The sequence below is a fragment of the Gymnoscopelus microlampas genome (assembly GCF_963454915.1).
Source record: "Gymnoscopelus microlampas genome assembly, chromosome: 10".
Taxonomy (NCBI): domain Eukaryota; kingdom Metazoa; phylum Chordata; class Actinopteri; order Myctophiformes; family Myctophidae; genus Gymnoscopelus; species Gymnoscopelus microlampas.
The window spans coordinates 4377515-4393200 of NC_139947.1; the positions used below are offsets into that span (position 1 = coordinate 4377515).

The window sequence follows — 15686 nt, forward strand, 5'->3', positions numbered from 1 at the left end:
TGGGCATGAGGAGGAGGAGGGACTAGGACAGGTGGGTGGTGCTAAGGTGGTGGAGGAGGTGCTAAGGTGAGAACCAGGTATACTTAATGAACTGGAGAAGTGTCCACATAAAAACATAATTTTAACACTTTCTGTACACTTGTTTGAAAAACATCTTCCTCCTATTATAACCATAATACCTGATGATTATGTTTTGTTCAAGGTTTTTTTTTATTGTATATTTTCACATACAGGTCTATGACGAAAGGCATACAAAAACAGTGAATGGAGTTTCAGTTTCGTCATTAGAACAGGGGCCGACGGGATCGGCAAAACCGGATCCCGAATAATTCTGTTTCCGGTGGTGTTACAATGAAATGTGCCGTATCGAAAATTGAAAAACGTTTTTTTTTTTTGAAAAAAAAGGAAAAAGCACCACAGCCCGTAGGCTACGGGATCGGCGCTTTACGGTTGGATTTATCGGCCCGTAGGCTACGGGCCCGGCGGTCAGAGTGTTAAACGTGTCTTTGGGACCTCAAGTTTCAACTGGCCCGCAGACCACAAGTTCAGAGAGATACTGAGATGTCAAACCAATAAGGATTTAAAAACAAACAATAACATCTTAAAATCCATTCTGAAGCAAACAGGGAGCCAGTGAAGTGAAGACAGAATGGGTGTAACGTGGTCACGCCTGTGGGTTCCAGTTAAGAGACGTGTTGCAGCATGTTGGACTAACTGAAGACGTGTAATGGAGGCTTGGTTTAAGCCAACATAAATACCCCCACATTATGAATGAGATCCCCTCCCATATCAACCTGGCCCCCACCATCGAGACTCTTAAATGTCGCCTCAAGTCCCTCTTTTATACCTTGTCTTTTGATCCTGTTTGAGAGTTCTGTGATCTTTGCTTTGTTTCTCTGTCTGCTGACACTGCTGTGTCTAGTATGTATGTTTTACTGATGTGTCTCCATGTTGTTTATTTTGTTACTTATCTTACTGTGTGTATATACTGTTGTTTTTCTGTGTTTTAGCTTATATAGTGTGTTTATCTTTTAGATTTTCTGTGCAGCACTTTGTAAACCTTGAGTTGTAAAATGTGCTACAGTATATGAAGAACATGGATTGGATTGCATATAATTGATACTCCATACTGTTTGTCTATACTTGCCTTGAAAGTGTGGGCAGGGGCTATTTCTAAAAACAAAACAACCACCATGAATCATAACCCCCCCCCCCCACACACACACACACACACACACACACACACACACACACACACACACACACACACACACACACACACACACACACACACACACACACACACACACACACACACACACACACACACACACACACACACACACACACACACAGACAGAGGCCTGTACAGTACATGACATGACTCAAACAAAATGTCTGTTTCAAATAAACCTCATGTGTTTCCACTCAGCCAGTCAGAGGAAGAGTCACAACATGTCGGTTGTTCCTCCGGGTGAGGAAAATAAAACGATGAATAGACTTTAAGTGTTTTCTCTTGAGCAAGGCACGTACAGTACAAGACTCTGAATAGGAAAGACTGGCTGAGCAGAGCACACGTTGGCAACAGTCCAAAGTGGCCAGCAGACAGATATGACAGATTTGTCAAACATGGGCAATATAATAATCTGTGTCTGTCAAGCCCTGTTTTCCGCTGTTTTGGAAAAGCAGTGAGAATGTACCTTTAATTTAGGATCAAGTTGAGTCAACCACTTAAACCGTATACTTCACAGTTAATGCAGCAGCCCTGTACTGCTCCATACTGGAGCAGGAGAGGAAACCCTCAGTGATTAGCAACCATCAGGGGATCAATCATACTGGAGATAACTATTCTGTGACTACTTGAAAAGGTAAGATAATCCTGGCACTGGGCAAACACAGCCGCCTGTCAGCGTGTGTTATACACAGTATGCAAATGCTACAAATCCATGGCAGTCTCACACCATAATGTAATACACACCAACTACTGTATGAGGCTTTTATTCTTCCATGTCCGGCAAAAGACTTGTGGATCAAAAGGGTGTACTTATTAAAAAACAGGTCTATTCCCCGCTGACGTTCATACATTTCAACATTTCATAATCCCAGTAGGAAATCAACTTGCTACAAGGGCCCCTTTCACTATTTCACCAGGCTAATTGATGGTTATTTTAGCTGGTTGATTAATTGACCTGGAATAGAAAGGAACTTCAAAGTAATGTTTGGGTACTTCGGCTAGTGGAATAGAAACCATAGCCAAAACCGTCCAACATTTAGCCAACTTGTCCTCCCGTTTCCAATGCATGTTGCATAGCGTCACTGTTGGGCAGAAACCTTGTATCTCTTCTCTATATATCATCTTTTCAAGTTCTTTCATGAATTAATGCCCTATTTTATACTTCATTCATTGTATGTATCGTGTCATGTGTGACAGTGTTGTGCAAAAATGCGTTGCAATACGAAGCATTGTGAGCTTGTAGATATGCTATTTGTTCCATTTTATTTTTTTAAGTTCACCTATAATGACATGCCCAAAATAGAGACATTAGGTTCAAAGTGGTTACATGTGTCTGTGTTTTTTTAATATATAAATATTTAACCAATGAAAGTACAAGAAAATACTTGGGGTCCATTGGTACACAGGTTCCGTTTAAAAATTTTGGAAAAGTAACCATTTTGGACATACAAGGTTTACCGCACGACAGTGACGATAAGTTAGTTAAAGGACGACTTCACCACTTTTCAACATATCTTCATATAATAGGTCCTCACTAATGCTCATGATAAAATGGTACAATTTTTTTCTAATCAGTCTGTGTCTCAGAGGAGGGCTGTAGACAGTTCAGAAACCAGTCAACCAGTGACATCATCGATGGGGAATTCAAGCTAATAGAAACTGCAGGCTTTGTATTCCTGGAAAGTTGCAATGCAATAATAGATCCCATTGTTCTCGCCTTAATAAAAATCTTAATAAATGTTTTTAAATCTTTTTGGAAAAAAAAATCCTGCCTAACGATTATGTCACTGGTAGACGGGTTTCTGGACTGTCCACAGCCCTCCTATGAGACACAGACCAAGCAGATTTTTTTTTATCATTTCATCATGAGCATTAGTGAGGACCTATTATATGAAGATATGTTGAAAAGTGGTGAAGTCGTCCTTTAAGCGCAGGGCTGTGCGATAGCGAAACACATTCATGGACAATGTCAACTGTCAGCTAATATCTAGAAATGAAATTGGAGTGGAAGAGGTAAAAACTGAAGACACGAGGGTGCTTCCTGGACACCGGTGTTATGTAAGCGTACACCGCTCTGAGGTAAGAGACTTGTCCCTCCAACATTCTCCAGCACTGACATCACTCCCTGAAACCCAGCGACAACGGTATTTCAACCTCCCCGTGGGGCAGTCAGTGAAGGGGTGAAAAAGGAAAGAAAAAACTAAGTACGGAGACGAGTTGCTGCTGGAATGAAAGCAGAGGGGACCACCAGAACCAAGGGGTTCAGCAACCCACTTGTGGTCCGCCAAACCTATGGGGTCTCAAAAAAAGAAAAAGAAAAAGGTTTTCCATTTATTAACCACTTGAGCCCTATTGTACTTTGTTCAAAAATAGCAAAATTAGTCCATCTACAAGCTCACAACATGTGACGTGTTGTGAGCTTTGAAAATTGTGAGCATTTTTTGAAAACGTGCACAAAATTAGGGTTTAAATGTGGTTAAGGTCATTCAAGAAAAGCAAACCGTCCACAGTGTCCTGGAAGCTGTTATTGGAGTTGACATTTATTTAGATTTTAAAACCATGTATCTACTGATCTAGAAGAACAAAACGGATTTCCAAAGAAGTACTGCTTGCCAAAAAGGTGTGAAATGCAGACTTAGCATGATCTATGTGACATATTGTTATCATTTGTTCTGGGTCATGTTCCAAAGTTTCTGTGGTAAGGTTGGTAAGAAAATAAAACCCAGGAAGTAGATTACCTCTCCAAAGGCTCCTCGTCCAATGAAGTCCTCCTTGTGCAGGCGCATCTGCTTCACCTTGGCGGTGAAGGTTTGGCTGCAGAGAGAAGAGGATACACAGTCAGGATAATGGATGTTAAGGGATGGCGGGGGTTGTGGTGACGAAAGTTTTTTTCCAGGCCCCCCTCCTTCCTCCTCACACACACACACACACACACACACACACACACACACACACACACACACACACACACACACACACACACACACACACACACACACACACACACACACACACACGCACACACACACACCTCCCTTCATCTACAGCAAGGGCATCTGCAACCTTTTCGAGTACACCATCACATACTGTAGCCATTTCCCAAGGCTGGCCTGATCACCCAGTGTCATATAGTGAAAACCTCCCTTGCTTTTATGTCTTTTTATAGGCTGTTTAGTAGAATAATACAAGCATAGAATAAGTCATTATAGGCAAAAACTGTCCAACATGTTCCTACATTTTCCAAATGTTTCAAAAATAAGAGGAAATAGCAGATCTACAAGATCACAGCCTGACAAGTATATATGGAGTAAGTGTTTAATAATTAAACCTAACAAAGAATGACAACTATGAATAATAAAAGATAAGATAAATTGCGATTTATCTAGGGAGAAAGATTTTAAAAGGCAAGACCACTTTAGTAGAGGTTTGGGTTTAGTAGCCTGCAGCAGTAGCGAGCCCACTATAGATATCTTCATTTATTTATTCTCTCCCAAAAGTATGGCACCTAACTACTCCCACATACTTTCACTTAGAAACTCCATTCAAACTTTAAAAAATCCAGCTTACTGTGGACACGTGTGCTTGTACTTTTCTTTTTGAAATAATTTGTAGTTTTTGAAATCATTAACTTTAAGCACCCAATGCATTTCCAATGGGTTTTGCTAGTGGGGAGAGAGAAGGACAGAGGAGAAATGCCCCGTGTTTTCACTGTGCCACTGTGGCCACATTGTTTACACTACAGACATGTTTTTACATCACCAAGAACACACAGGTCTGTTCTCCAGTTTACTCCAAAGATCTAAGCTGTGGGATGTATACATTTTTAGTTAAGACCATTAATACAAACCCATGCACCTACACACTCTAGCAATCAGTAGCAGCTGGTGCTACCTACTCTGTCAGTCATTGGCTCTCAGGCAGTGGTGCTGCAAAGTAACTAAGTATATTTACTCAAGTACTATGCAAGTGCTTACCATGCACAGTTTAATTTTGAGGTCCTTTTACTTTCCTTTGCATTTTTGTTACTTCTACTCCACTACAATGACAGCATTTGACAGCTTTAGTTACTTGTTACTTTGCAGAATTTATTATTAATACAAAACCTACAGTAACCACACACAGCCAATGTACAATGTGACGCGTTATGATCTTGTAGATCTGCTATTTTCTGAACATTGAGTACTTTTGGTACTCAAAGTATATTGTGTTGCTAAAACGTTTGTACACTCCAAGCTCCGACCCCCCCCACTCACACACCCCATATACTCCACTGCCACTCCACCAGGCGCTCCCAATCTGATCAACCGGAGGCAAGTCTGCACCCACACACACAACGCAAAGACAAAGATGCAGAGTCAAACTGAATTTGTACTTTTTATAACTACATTTTTTTTGCCTTTAAAGCGAGCCCACATTGTTTCTTTATAGGAACAATATTTTCTAGTTACCTTACCATGATGTAACTCCAAAGGTGGAAAAGAAATCTAAAATAATTGTTCAGTGATTAGAAATTGATCATTCAAAATATGCTCCAGATTGACTTACATTGTACGGTGAAATATCTCTCAAAGTCACTCTTTTAACACATAAACAAACGCAAACAAAGTTGATTCAGAGTGAATCGACCCGTTCCTCATCCTGCACTTGGGTCCCACATTCTGCTCTTTCTCGCACCGTGACAAGATTGAAGACTCATTTCCTTCTCCCTCTCTGCACTCACTTAAGAGTTAACAGATGGCGGCGGTTGCAGTGACGAAAGTTGCTTTCCAGGCCCTCTTTCCCTCTCTCTCTCCCTCTCCCTCTTGCCTAACAAGCAGATGTGGCTATAATGTTTTTCAAATTCACACACACACACACACACACACACACACACACACACACACACACACACACACACACACACCCCGGCCCCCGAAGCGAGTCATAAACTTTGTTAGCGTAATCTTCCCCTCGTATCATGATCAGTCAACACAGGTTTTATTTAGAGTGGAAACAGGTTTCCACTCAGCTAGAGGAACAACGCAGGAGTCGCAACACGCCTGTTGTTCTCCCGGGTGAGGCAGACTTGTTGAAAACTGTGTTTCACATAATACTTTTGAGCCGTGCTGCTAAAAGTGTTTTTATATCATCTGTGACTATCATAATTATACTGATTAAATCATTATCAATTCCATTTCTAATGTCATGACAGAGAACACGGAAAAGGACACCTACCTCTCGAAGAAGGACGAAATCAAATGAAAGAAATGAAGGCGTGGAATTAATTCATAGGGCAGGGGAGGAGCGGTTAAGGAGGGATGGGGCATACACTAAACCAGAGGTTCTCAACAAACTATACTATAAAAAGTGGTCAAACAATGGCCTAGTTGTCAAATTATATAAGAAAGACAGAAAAAGTGAAAATAGACGATCTAGAAGCTTGTAGATCGGCTATTTTCACAATGTTTATCTGTGGAAATACGATTCAATGCCTCAACTCCTACAATTCCAAGTGCTTATCGGGGTTGGGGGGTCCCCAGTTCAAATATTATTATTTATATCATTCAAATATGATTATTTTGGGGGGTCCCCAGTTCAAATATTATTATTTATATCATTCAAATATGATTATTTTGGGGGGTCCCCAGTTCAAATATTATTATTTATATCATTCAAATATGATTATTTTGGGGGGTCCCCAGTTCAAATATTATTATTTATATCATTCAGAAGTCTGTGGCACAGGGGCAGCAGGGGCGGTGGACTACCCGGGAGGATGTCGCGAGTCGAGCAATCAACTGGGCAGACTTCTGGAAAATGCCACAAGGTCGACTCAGTTTCCTCATTAGAGCGACCTACGACACGCTCCCAAGCCCTCGAAATCTCCATCAGTGGTTTGGAACAGAGCAATCCTGTGACCTCTGCGGGACCACCAATGCCTCACTCCAGCATGTCCTGTCAGGATGTAAAACAGCTCTGACACAGGGTCGACTTACATGGCGGCACGACCAAGTGCTCAGGAAGCTGGCAGAGGTGCTGGAGAAAAGCCGGCAGGAGGCGAACAACCAGGGTCCATTAAGGAGCCAACATGGGATCCACTTCCACAGGCAGGGGGAACCTGCAGAACACTCCAGCAAGAGATTACCACCCTCCAAGCTGTTAACACCAGGGGTGGAGTGGAAGATGGAAGTGGACCTGGGTAGACAGCTCCACTTTAAGACCCGACGTGGTGCTGTGGTCAGCAGCGGTGAAGTCAGTACTGCTGGTTGAGTTGACAGTTCCATGGGAGAGGGTCTGGAAGCTGCCTACGAAAGGAAGATGGCAAAATATGCAGACCTGGTTGCGGAGTGCAGGGAAAGCGGATGGACTGCAAGGACGTACCCGGTGGAGGTGGGAGCCAGGGGCTTCGTTGGCAGTTCCACGTCACGTCTGCTCAGAGACGTGGGGCTACGGGGAGCCAGACTGAGCAAAGCCACCAAAGAGCTATCAGAGGAAGCAGAGAAAGCAAGCCACTGGCTCTGGCTGAGACGACGAGACAAGACTTGGGGGGGAACATCAAAATAAGTTGAGCTGCAGGGGGTGTCAGGGAGACGTCCCTGTTCACTGCCCCGCCACCAGGAGATGTTCTGGGTAAGGGGCGAAACATCAATGAAAGGTGGTCCCCAGCTGAAGACCCTGCAGCTCAACTGTTTTGGTATGCGGTCAGGTTTAGGCCTGGCTCAGGGAAGCGGACGCCCCTGCCACGCATAGTCCTCCATCGGCACCGTTGGAGGTGCGACAGGCCAAGGCCTAGCAGGTACACCATCATCCTGTATGAAATAATTCAAATATGATTATTTTGGGGGGTCCCCAGTTCAACTATGATTATTTATATAATTCAAATATGATTATTTTGGGGGGTCCCCAGTTCAAATATGATTATTTTGGGGGGGTCCCCAGTTCAAATATGATTATTTTGGGGGGGTACCCAGTTCAAATATGATTATTTTTATTTTTATTTATTTATACTGGTCCAATACTGTCATGAGGTTCTGGTGGTCTGGGTTTCTGTAGTATTTCTCTACTTCCTCTTCATTTCCAACCAGTTTCAGGAACTCTACTCTCCTGCAAGATATTACAAAACAAAAACATTGGGCCTCATGCAGCAACCGTTGTTAAGAGGTAATTTCTTCTTAAACCAACTTAAGATGTTTTTAAGAAGATGTTGGTATACTCCAATGTTTTCTTAGCTGTGATCTGTTCTCAGGTAAGAACAGAATCTACACACACTGAAGAGCACTCTTAGGCTGGCCTTTGAGTTCTTAAGTGTTTGTGCAAAAATAATTCATTCTCAAAGTTTCTTCAATTCTACAGTTGTATAATATAGGATTTAAATTACAATAATATTTTTATCATATCTTTAGAGCAAAAAGGGTTCTCAAAAGTGTGGTCTGGGGACCCCCAGGGGTCCTTGAGGGAGTTCCAGGGGGTCCACAGCAAACGAGGAACAGTTTAATCACTTTAACCCTATTTTATACTTTGTTTCGAAAATAGCCGATCTACAAGCTCACAACGCGTAGATCGGCTATTTTCGAAACATTTTGATAAATCTTGAAAACATTTCTCTTATTTTTAGGTGGGGGTCTGCAGCATGTCAATTTGGGGGTCCTTGACATAAAAATGTTTGAGAACAACTGCTTTAGAGTTTTCAACAGGTCTGAAATCACAATCTAACCCAAAAGGACCCGGTTGAGTTGAAGCCCAAGCCCCATACCCCCCGACCCAACCCACCCTCATCGCCCCCCATACCCCCACCCCCATATCCCCGACATTCGCCACACACCCATTTTCCCATCCCATCCCCTTCCTACCTGAAAGCCCCCCTATACCCACCCGTCACACCCATCCCCATCCCCCCACACAGCCCCCAACACCCCTCCTTGCACCACCATATCACCCACCACACCCCTATTTCCACCCCATTACATACCAAGCAGCTGCTACCTTAAAGACCCTCCATATCCACCCACCAGCTTTCAGTAATAAAATGCTTTATATCCACTACTAACGCTACTCCTGAACATGAAATATGGATAACATGCTAATTTCAGCAAATTTACATTGATGTCTATGGTGATATGTTGATTAATGTGAGAGAAATAATAAAATACATTTATTAATGAAATAAAATAATTTGCTGTTCACTTCAGAAGTACCTCCACAGAACTATTGATTTATTTATTTTTATGTTTGGAATCTGGTGTTCAACCATCTTTAGACTTTAATTTAGGTATTCTTTACTTCATTCTCTCAACTGTATTTATGTGTGTGATTTCCTGTGATTTCTGTGTGCAGCAATCAGACACAGGTGTGACTGCAGGCAGGGCCATGCAGTCATGTCTTATATGGGGATTGGTGGGGCGGCTACCTATGGTAATTGGGATGAACTGGCACACCCCTTCAAGTTACAAGGATTGGGATTCATCATCATAAGAACATAAGTTACGAACAATTCTGCCTTTTAAGAACGTTTCATAAATCTGACTTAACTTCTCTTAGGAATTCACTTAGGTATATGTAAGAGGAAACATTAGGAACTTATTGCTGCATGAGGCCCAATGTACTGAAAACATCTTAAACATGTTGGTAGAAAAGTTACTGTTGGATCAAACATATATATTTTATATATAAATAAACATGAAAAAATGGTTGCCTCCTCCTAAGCACAGGTTGTCCCAGTAGGTGTGCAAAAGAACCTTTCTCTACAAAATATGTACAAACCTACCATGTTATTGTGCATTCAATACTAACTATTAAAATATGTCACGTTATGTTTAAAGACAAACTGACATTTTTGAAAACAACATTTTCTTTTAATCAAACAACAATTTCACGGACCCCCTGCAGTACCTCCGCGGACCCCCTAGGGGTTGCGGACCCCCTGTTGAAGACCTCTGACATAGATAATAAATCCAGGCCCAGAGTGTTGACAGCAGATCTTTATTGAAGGAGGAAGACATTCAGGACATCAAAACATCTTCATCACATGATGACACACGCACGTACGCACGCACGCACCCACCCACCCACCCACCCACCCACCCACCCACGCACGCACGCACGCACGCACGCACGCACACACACACACACACACACACACACACACACACACACACACACACACACACACACACACACACACACACACACACACACACACACACACACACACACACACACACACACACAAGTCAGTTTTTTATCATAACAGACACAGGGTCAGTTCTTATTCAGCTAAGAGACTAAATTACTGATATACGTTCATCCAAACTAAGACTCCATCTTTCCTCTGATGTATTTTATGTAGACTGAAAACATGTAATCTGTCACATCACATCTATACGACAGACAGACAGACTAGAGATGCTCCCATCGATCGGTCGATGAAGCCTCAAAATAGATCAAAGCGGGCCGATCAGATGACGTTTCAACATAGTTTTTGTATTTGTTTGCTAGCCGTAGCTAAAGCTATAGGTGGCTTTTATTTATTTTGAGATGTATTTATGTATTTTATCAGAGATAATATAATGCTGCTACAGTAACACAATAAATAGAAGAATTTATGGATTTGACGCTGTGATCAGCAATATCAGTGCAAATCTTAGTCGGAGCATCTCTAAGACAGACAGACAGAGAGACACAGAGACACAGAGACACAGACACAGACACAGACACAGACAGACAGACAGACAGACAGACAGACAGACAGGTCTTCCTACCTGTTGTTTCGTTGTGGTTTCCCGGGGTAACCACCTGACCCATGACCTCTGAAGTTGTCAAAGTTCCCACGCCCCGCCCCAAACTGGTTGCCCGGGTAATGAGGACCACCTGTCTCACACACACACACACACACACACACACACACACACACACACACACACACACACACACACACACACACACACACACACACACACACAAGGTAGAGTTAAGGTAACATTCACATGATGATCATTATAATATGGTATCATGTCTGTCTACTGAGGATGGAGCAGAAAATCTTCGCATCGCGTTATCTCCTGCTTCCTTTGTGATAAACGAAAAATTAAAAAAGCAAAAAAAAAAAAAAAATGGCTGAGCCATGCAGAGAAAAACGAGAAATCTCGTCAATGGCAGGAAAAGAGTTAAAAAAATGAGACACGCTGTTTTAGGCAGCGTAACACAGCTCTGTGATGATCCATTCATTGTCAATCAGAGAAGAAGTATGTGGATGTGACATCATTCCAAAAAACGTCACTTCCGCCCGCCCTGACTATGGGATTTTCAGAAAAACTGTAACTCAGTTGCAGTTTTTTGCATTGAAAACCACTGTTTTCAGCGGGCCAAAGCCCCAAAATGGCAGATCGCGGTTGGAACATTGTGGTTCCTCTGAATACACAGATCCCTCCTCTTACCCCTTCCCTTTCATTTCAAAATTCATGGGATGAAGGTAATTACGCTGGCAAGGGGATAACAAACCATGTTTAATACCTTGGCGGGTGATGTGTTAGAGGAGAGCTGTAGACTGTTCACTAACCTGCCTACCAGTGACATCATCGGTACGCAGGTTTGGTCATTTCAAAAATTACGTGAGGGGGCGTGCGCTGGCCTAGCGGTCCAGGCTCATACCACATATGCTTCTAATCCAGCCTGACAGTGTGTCGCGGGTTCAACTCCCGATCCCAACGACCTTTGCTGTGTGTCACCCCCCCCCCCTCCCCCATCTCTCTCCCCATTTCCTGTCAGTCCACTATCCTATCAATAAAGGCAGAAAAAGACCCCAAAAATATATTAAAAAATCACACCCTGTGTGAAGGAAGCGGTGCCTTTGGGGCGGGGCTTAACTCATTTCAGTTCATCCCTATTGGTGGTCTGAGTCCACTTACCAAATTTGTACTTGGTAGCATGCTGCAAACTGGAATAATGGCTGTTTAAAGCCCAGCCAATGGGCAGACAGAGGGGGCGGGGCTTAAGTAATTACAGTTCGTCCCTATTGGTGGTTTTAGTCCATGTACAAAATATGTACTCCGTAGCATGCTGCGAACTTGAGTTATGGCTGTTTAAAGGCCAGCCAATGGGAAGACAGAGGGGGCGGGGCTTCAGCAATTCATGCTCGTCCCTATTGGTGGTCTAAGTCCACATACCAAATTTGGACTTGGTGGCATGTTGCAAACTGGAGTTATAGCTGCTTAAAATCCCGTGCTCATCCCGTGCTCATACGGGCGGACGGACATAACATACGCTGGGGGTCCCTGGAACCCTGGGGCGGGGCTTCAGCAATTCATGCTCGTCCCTATTGGTGGTCTAAGTCCACATACTAAATGTGGACTTGGTGGCATGCTGCAAACTGGAGTTATAGCTGTGTAAAATCCTGTGCTCATCCCGTGCTCATACGGGCGGACGGACATAACATACGCTGGGGGTCCCTGGACCCCTCTTTGATAACTTCAGCAATTCATGCTCGTCCCTATTGGTGGTCTAAGTCCACATACCAAATGTGGACTTGGTGGCATGCTGCAAACTGGAGTTATAGCTGTTTAAAATCCCGTGCTCATCCTGTGCTCATACGGGCGGACGGACATAACATACGCTGGGGGTCCCTGGACCCTCTTTGATAACCAGTGGCACGTGTGGCCAATGAGAGGAGAGATGGCATAGGCAATCTCCAAGTCCGTGTGTGTGTGTGTGCGTGTGTTTGTATGTGTTTCTTCTTTGCCGTGCTCATCCCGTGCTCATACGGACGGACGGACGGACGGACGGACGGACGGACACGGAGACAAAGTCAAGTGTAAAGCGGTTGGCACCGCTAAAAAATAATTAGGCGAGAACAATGTCTTCCATCACAGCATGCAGACTTTACAGAAATAGAAAGCCTGTAGTTTCTAATAGCTTGGATTCCCCATCGATGATGTCACTGGTAGTCAGGTTTCTGAACCATAGACATATAAAGGTAGACGCCTCCTTAGGCTCTGAGGCGTGTGTATCTCTGCCGTGCTTCAGCTTCAGCAGGGCAAGCTGGAAACTTCTGTGTGCGTCACAGAAGGGGGCGTTCCGTAGGCCAATCAGAGGCAGGTGGGGGCGGGTCTTTTCTTAAGAGGCGGCCGCGCAGCAACTAGTCAGTTAGACGCGCTGTGATTGGCTCGTAGTCAACGCGCTGTGATTGGCCAGTAGTCAAACAGCCCTGTGGAAGAGCCTTGTATTGAGATACAGGTCGCTACAATGAACTGCAGAGACCAATGAGGTATCTAGGTTTCTATATCTATGATCTGAACTGTCCATAGCCCTCCTCTGAGACACAAACATGTGATTTATATGAAATCAAAAACACATTTTGGTTGAGTTGTGACAAACTGCACATTATATTATTATATTTATCTGCTTGATCTATGGGTGTTATTTTATACGTGTGACATGTAACATCTGCCCGACTTATGCATGTTATTATATACGAGGGATATGTAACATGTTGGACACAATGAGCAATATGAACATTTCCTATTCACGTGAGGGGTAATGGGTCTGATTAGGGGGTAATTGAATGATTTGTGCCACCCGACGTTACTAATAGAGGGTGCGGCACGGGGGGAGGGGAATCGAGCAAGCAACCTGTGCATCAGAAGCGACAGGAGGAAGAGAGAGGAGATCTCCTAGGCGCCAGCGTTACCGTGTTTAAGTTACTAAAAGTTTAGACTCGGGTGTAAGCTGCAGCCAAGAATTAAGAACGGACGAGCCCTGCGGACAACGGAGTCGTTGCGACGCCGTGGGGAATCGAGTGCTGGTTTTATGAATGAAACGCCGAGGAGCGGGAGGATTCTGACGGAGCCGCCGCGGTGAGATAAAGCCAAGTTTCTGTTCTGTGGATTACAAACAACAGGGGTACCCCAAACTTAAGTTATCATTTGGATCGCCGGTGCGGAGGACCGTTTACGTTTCGTTTTGGATTAAAGGACATAATAGACCCTCTCGAGGCCGCGGTCACAAGAAGCCGTTCGGACTCTAACGTGGGGCTGTTTGTTATTGTTTGTCAAGCGAGTAGGCGTCTGTCCGTGCAGTGCTCTGATGAAGTAACTTTTGGTTGTGCCTTTTGTTGTTGAAAGAAGCACTGTTTTTTGTTTATCTGTTTGTTTATTTATTTCGTTTATTAGGGAAAGAGTTAGGGACAGAAGTTGATTTACAGGCCAAAGTGTATTATTTATTTACCATCTGTTTTGTCAATTGTTTAATTTGTGGCTAATTTATATAAAGTATTTTAAGTTCAAAACCTGCCGATCCCGTTGTTTTTCCTTTAGTTAAGAATTATCCTTTCAAGGTAAAGGCCGATTGTTACATGTGGTGGCCCGTACGGGGATCGCAGGTTAAAAAGTAAATACTAAAAGCCACAATTTAATAATTGTCATAAAAGGTAAAGTACATTAAAAAAAATACACTGTAAAAAACACAACCGGGGAAAAGCGGGGAAAAAAGAGAGAAGTACAATGGAACACCACAGGGAAAAAGCAAAACAGGTAGTAGCGGTGACAGCTAACTTTGAGGAAAGTGAGGGCCCTGATTTCACAGTGCAGCAACAAATGGCCTCAATGAAGGACAAGTTGCAAAGCTGCCAAAATGAAGTACAGCAGGTCAGGGGGGATTTTGAAGAAGCAATGGAGAGTGGTATTAATAGGGAACTGGGCCTAAGGGGGTACATAGCTCGCAGGATGCTGGAGATGGAGACTCTTGTCGAAACCTCAGTTGAACAGCTCAGGAAAGAAGTGACTGAATGTTTTATGAGGAGAGACGAGAGGTGGAACAGTGAAGTGGCGCAGATGAGAAAAATCAGTGCATCACACCCAAGGTCCCAAACTCCACCTAAGCCAGACATTACATTCCGTGGAGTACGTACTCCTCACGGCAGTCCCACCAGTACTCCCTACCGTCAGCCCGCCGGTGCATCTCAGGGGCCACCCACTATTGCCTCCCATGGCTTGCCCTCCAGCGACTGTTGGAAGAAGATCAACCGACAAAGCGCCTCACAGCCACCGCCCGACCTGTCGTCGGCGCAGCTCTGTGCGGCTGTGCCGGGGTTACCGTCGAGGGGCGGTGATGGTGTCACTCTGGGATCCCGAGCCCGAGGCGTCCCACCGGAGTGGGAATGTCTGATCCAGAACTGGCCGTCAGGGTTAACCCTTGCAGGCCTAGCCAGGGCTCAGGGTGCAGACCCCAGAGTAAGGGATCTACAGGAACATCTAGACCACGCCGACCAGCGAGCGGATTGTGTGGGCTATGAGGAAATCCGAGGAGTCCTATACCGAAGGCGACCATCCAAAGACGGCGGACGGAAATATCAGGTGGTGGTGCCCAACAGCCGGGTCCACTGTGTCCTGGAATATTTCCATGACCACCCCACGAGTGGTCATCCAAGTCGGCTAAAGACTCTCCTTCGGGTCCTTGAGGTGGCCTGGTGGCCGACAGTCCG

General features: G+C 44.1%; 2 protein-coding genes across 2 annotated transcripts in view; both read right to left on the reverse strand.

Moving 5' to 3' along the window:
* LOC311054051 (uncharacterized protein) overlaps positions 1–4049 on the reverse strand; it is a gene marked incomplete at its 3' end in the record, with an annotated part of 82920 nt that extends 78871 nt beyond the window's left edge. Inside the window, exon 1 of the mRNA XM_084069931.1 lies at positions 3973–4049. The remainder of the gene's footprint in view (positions 1–3972) is intronic.
* Positions 4050–10888: 6839 nt separating this feature from the next.
* LOC311054052 (serrate RNA effector molecule homolog) overlaps positions 10889–15686 on the reverse strand; it is a gene marked incomplete at its 5' end in the record, with an annotated part of 32705 nt that continues 27907 nt past the window's right edge. Inside the window, one exon of the mRNA XM_084069932.1 lies at positions 10889–11080. The remainder of the gene's footprint in view (positions 11081–15686) is intronic.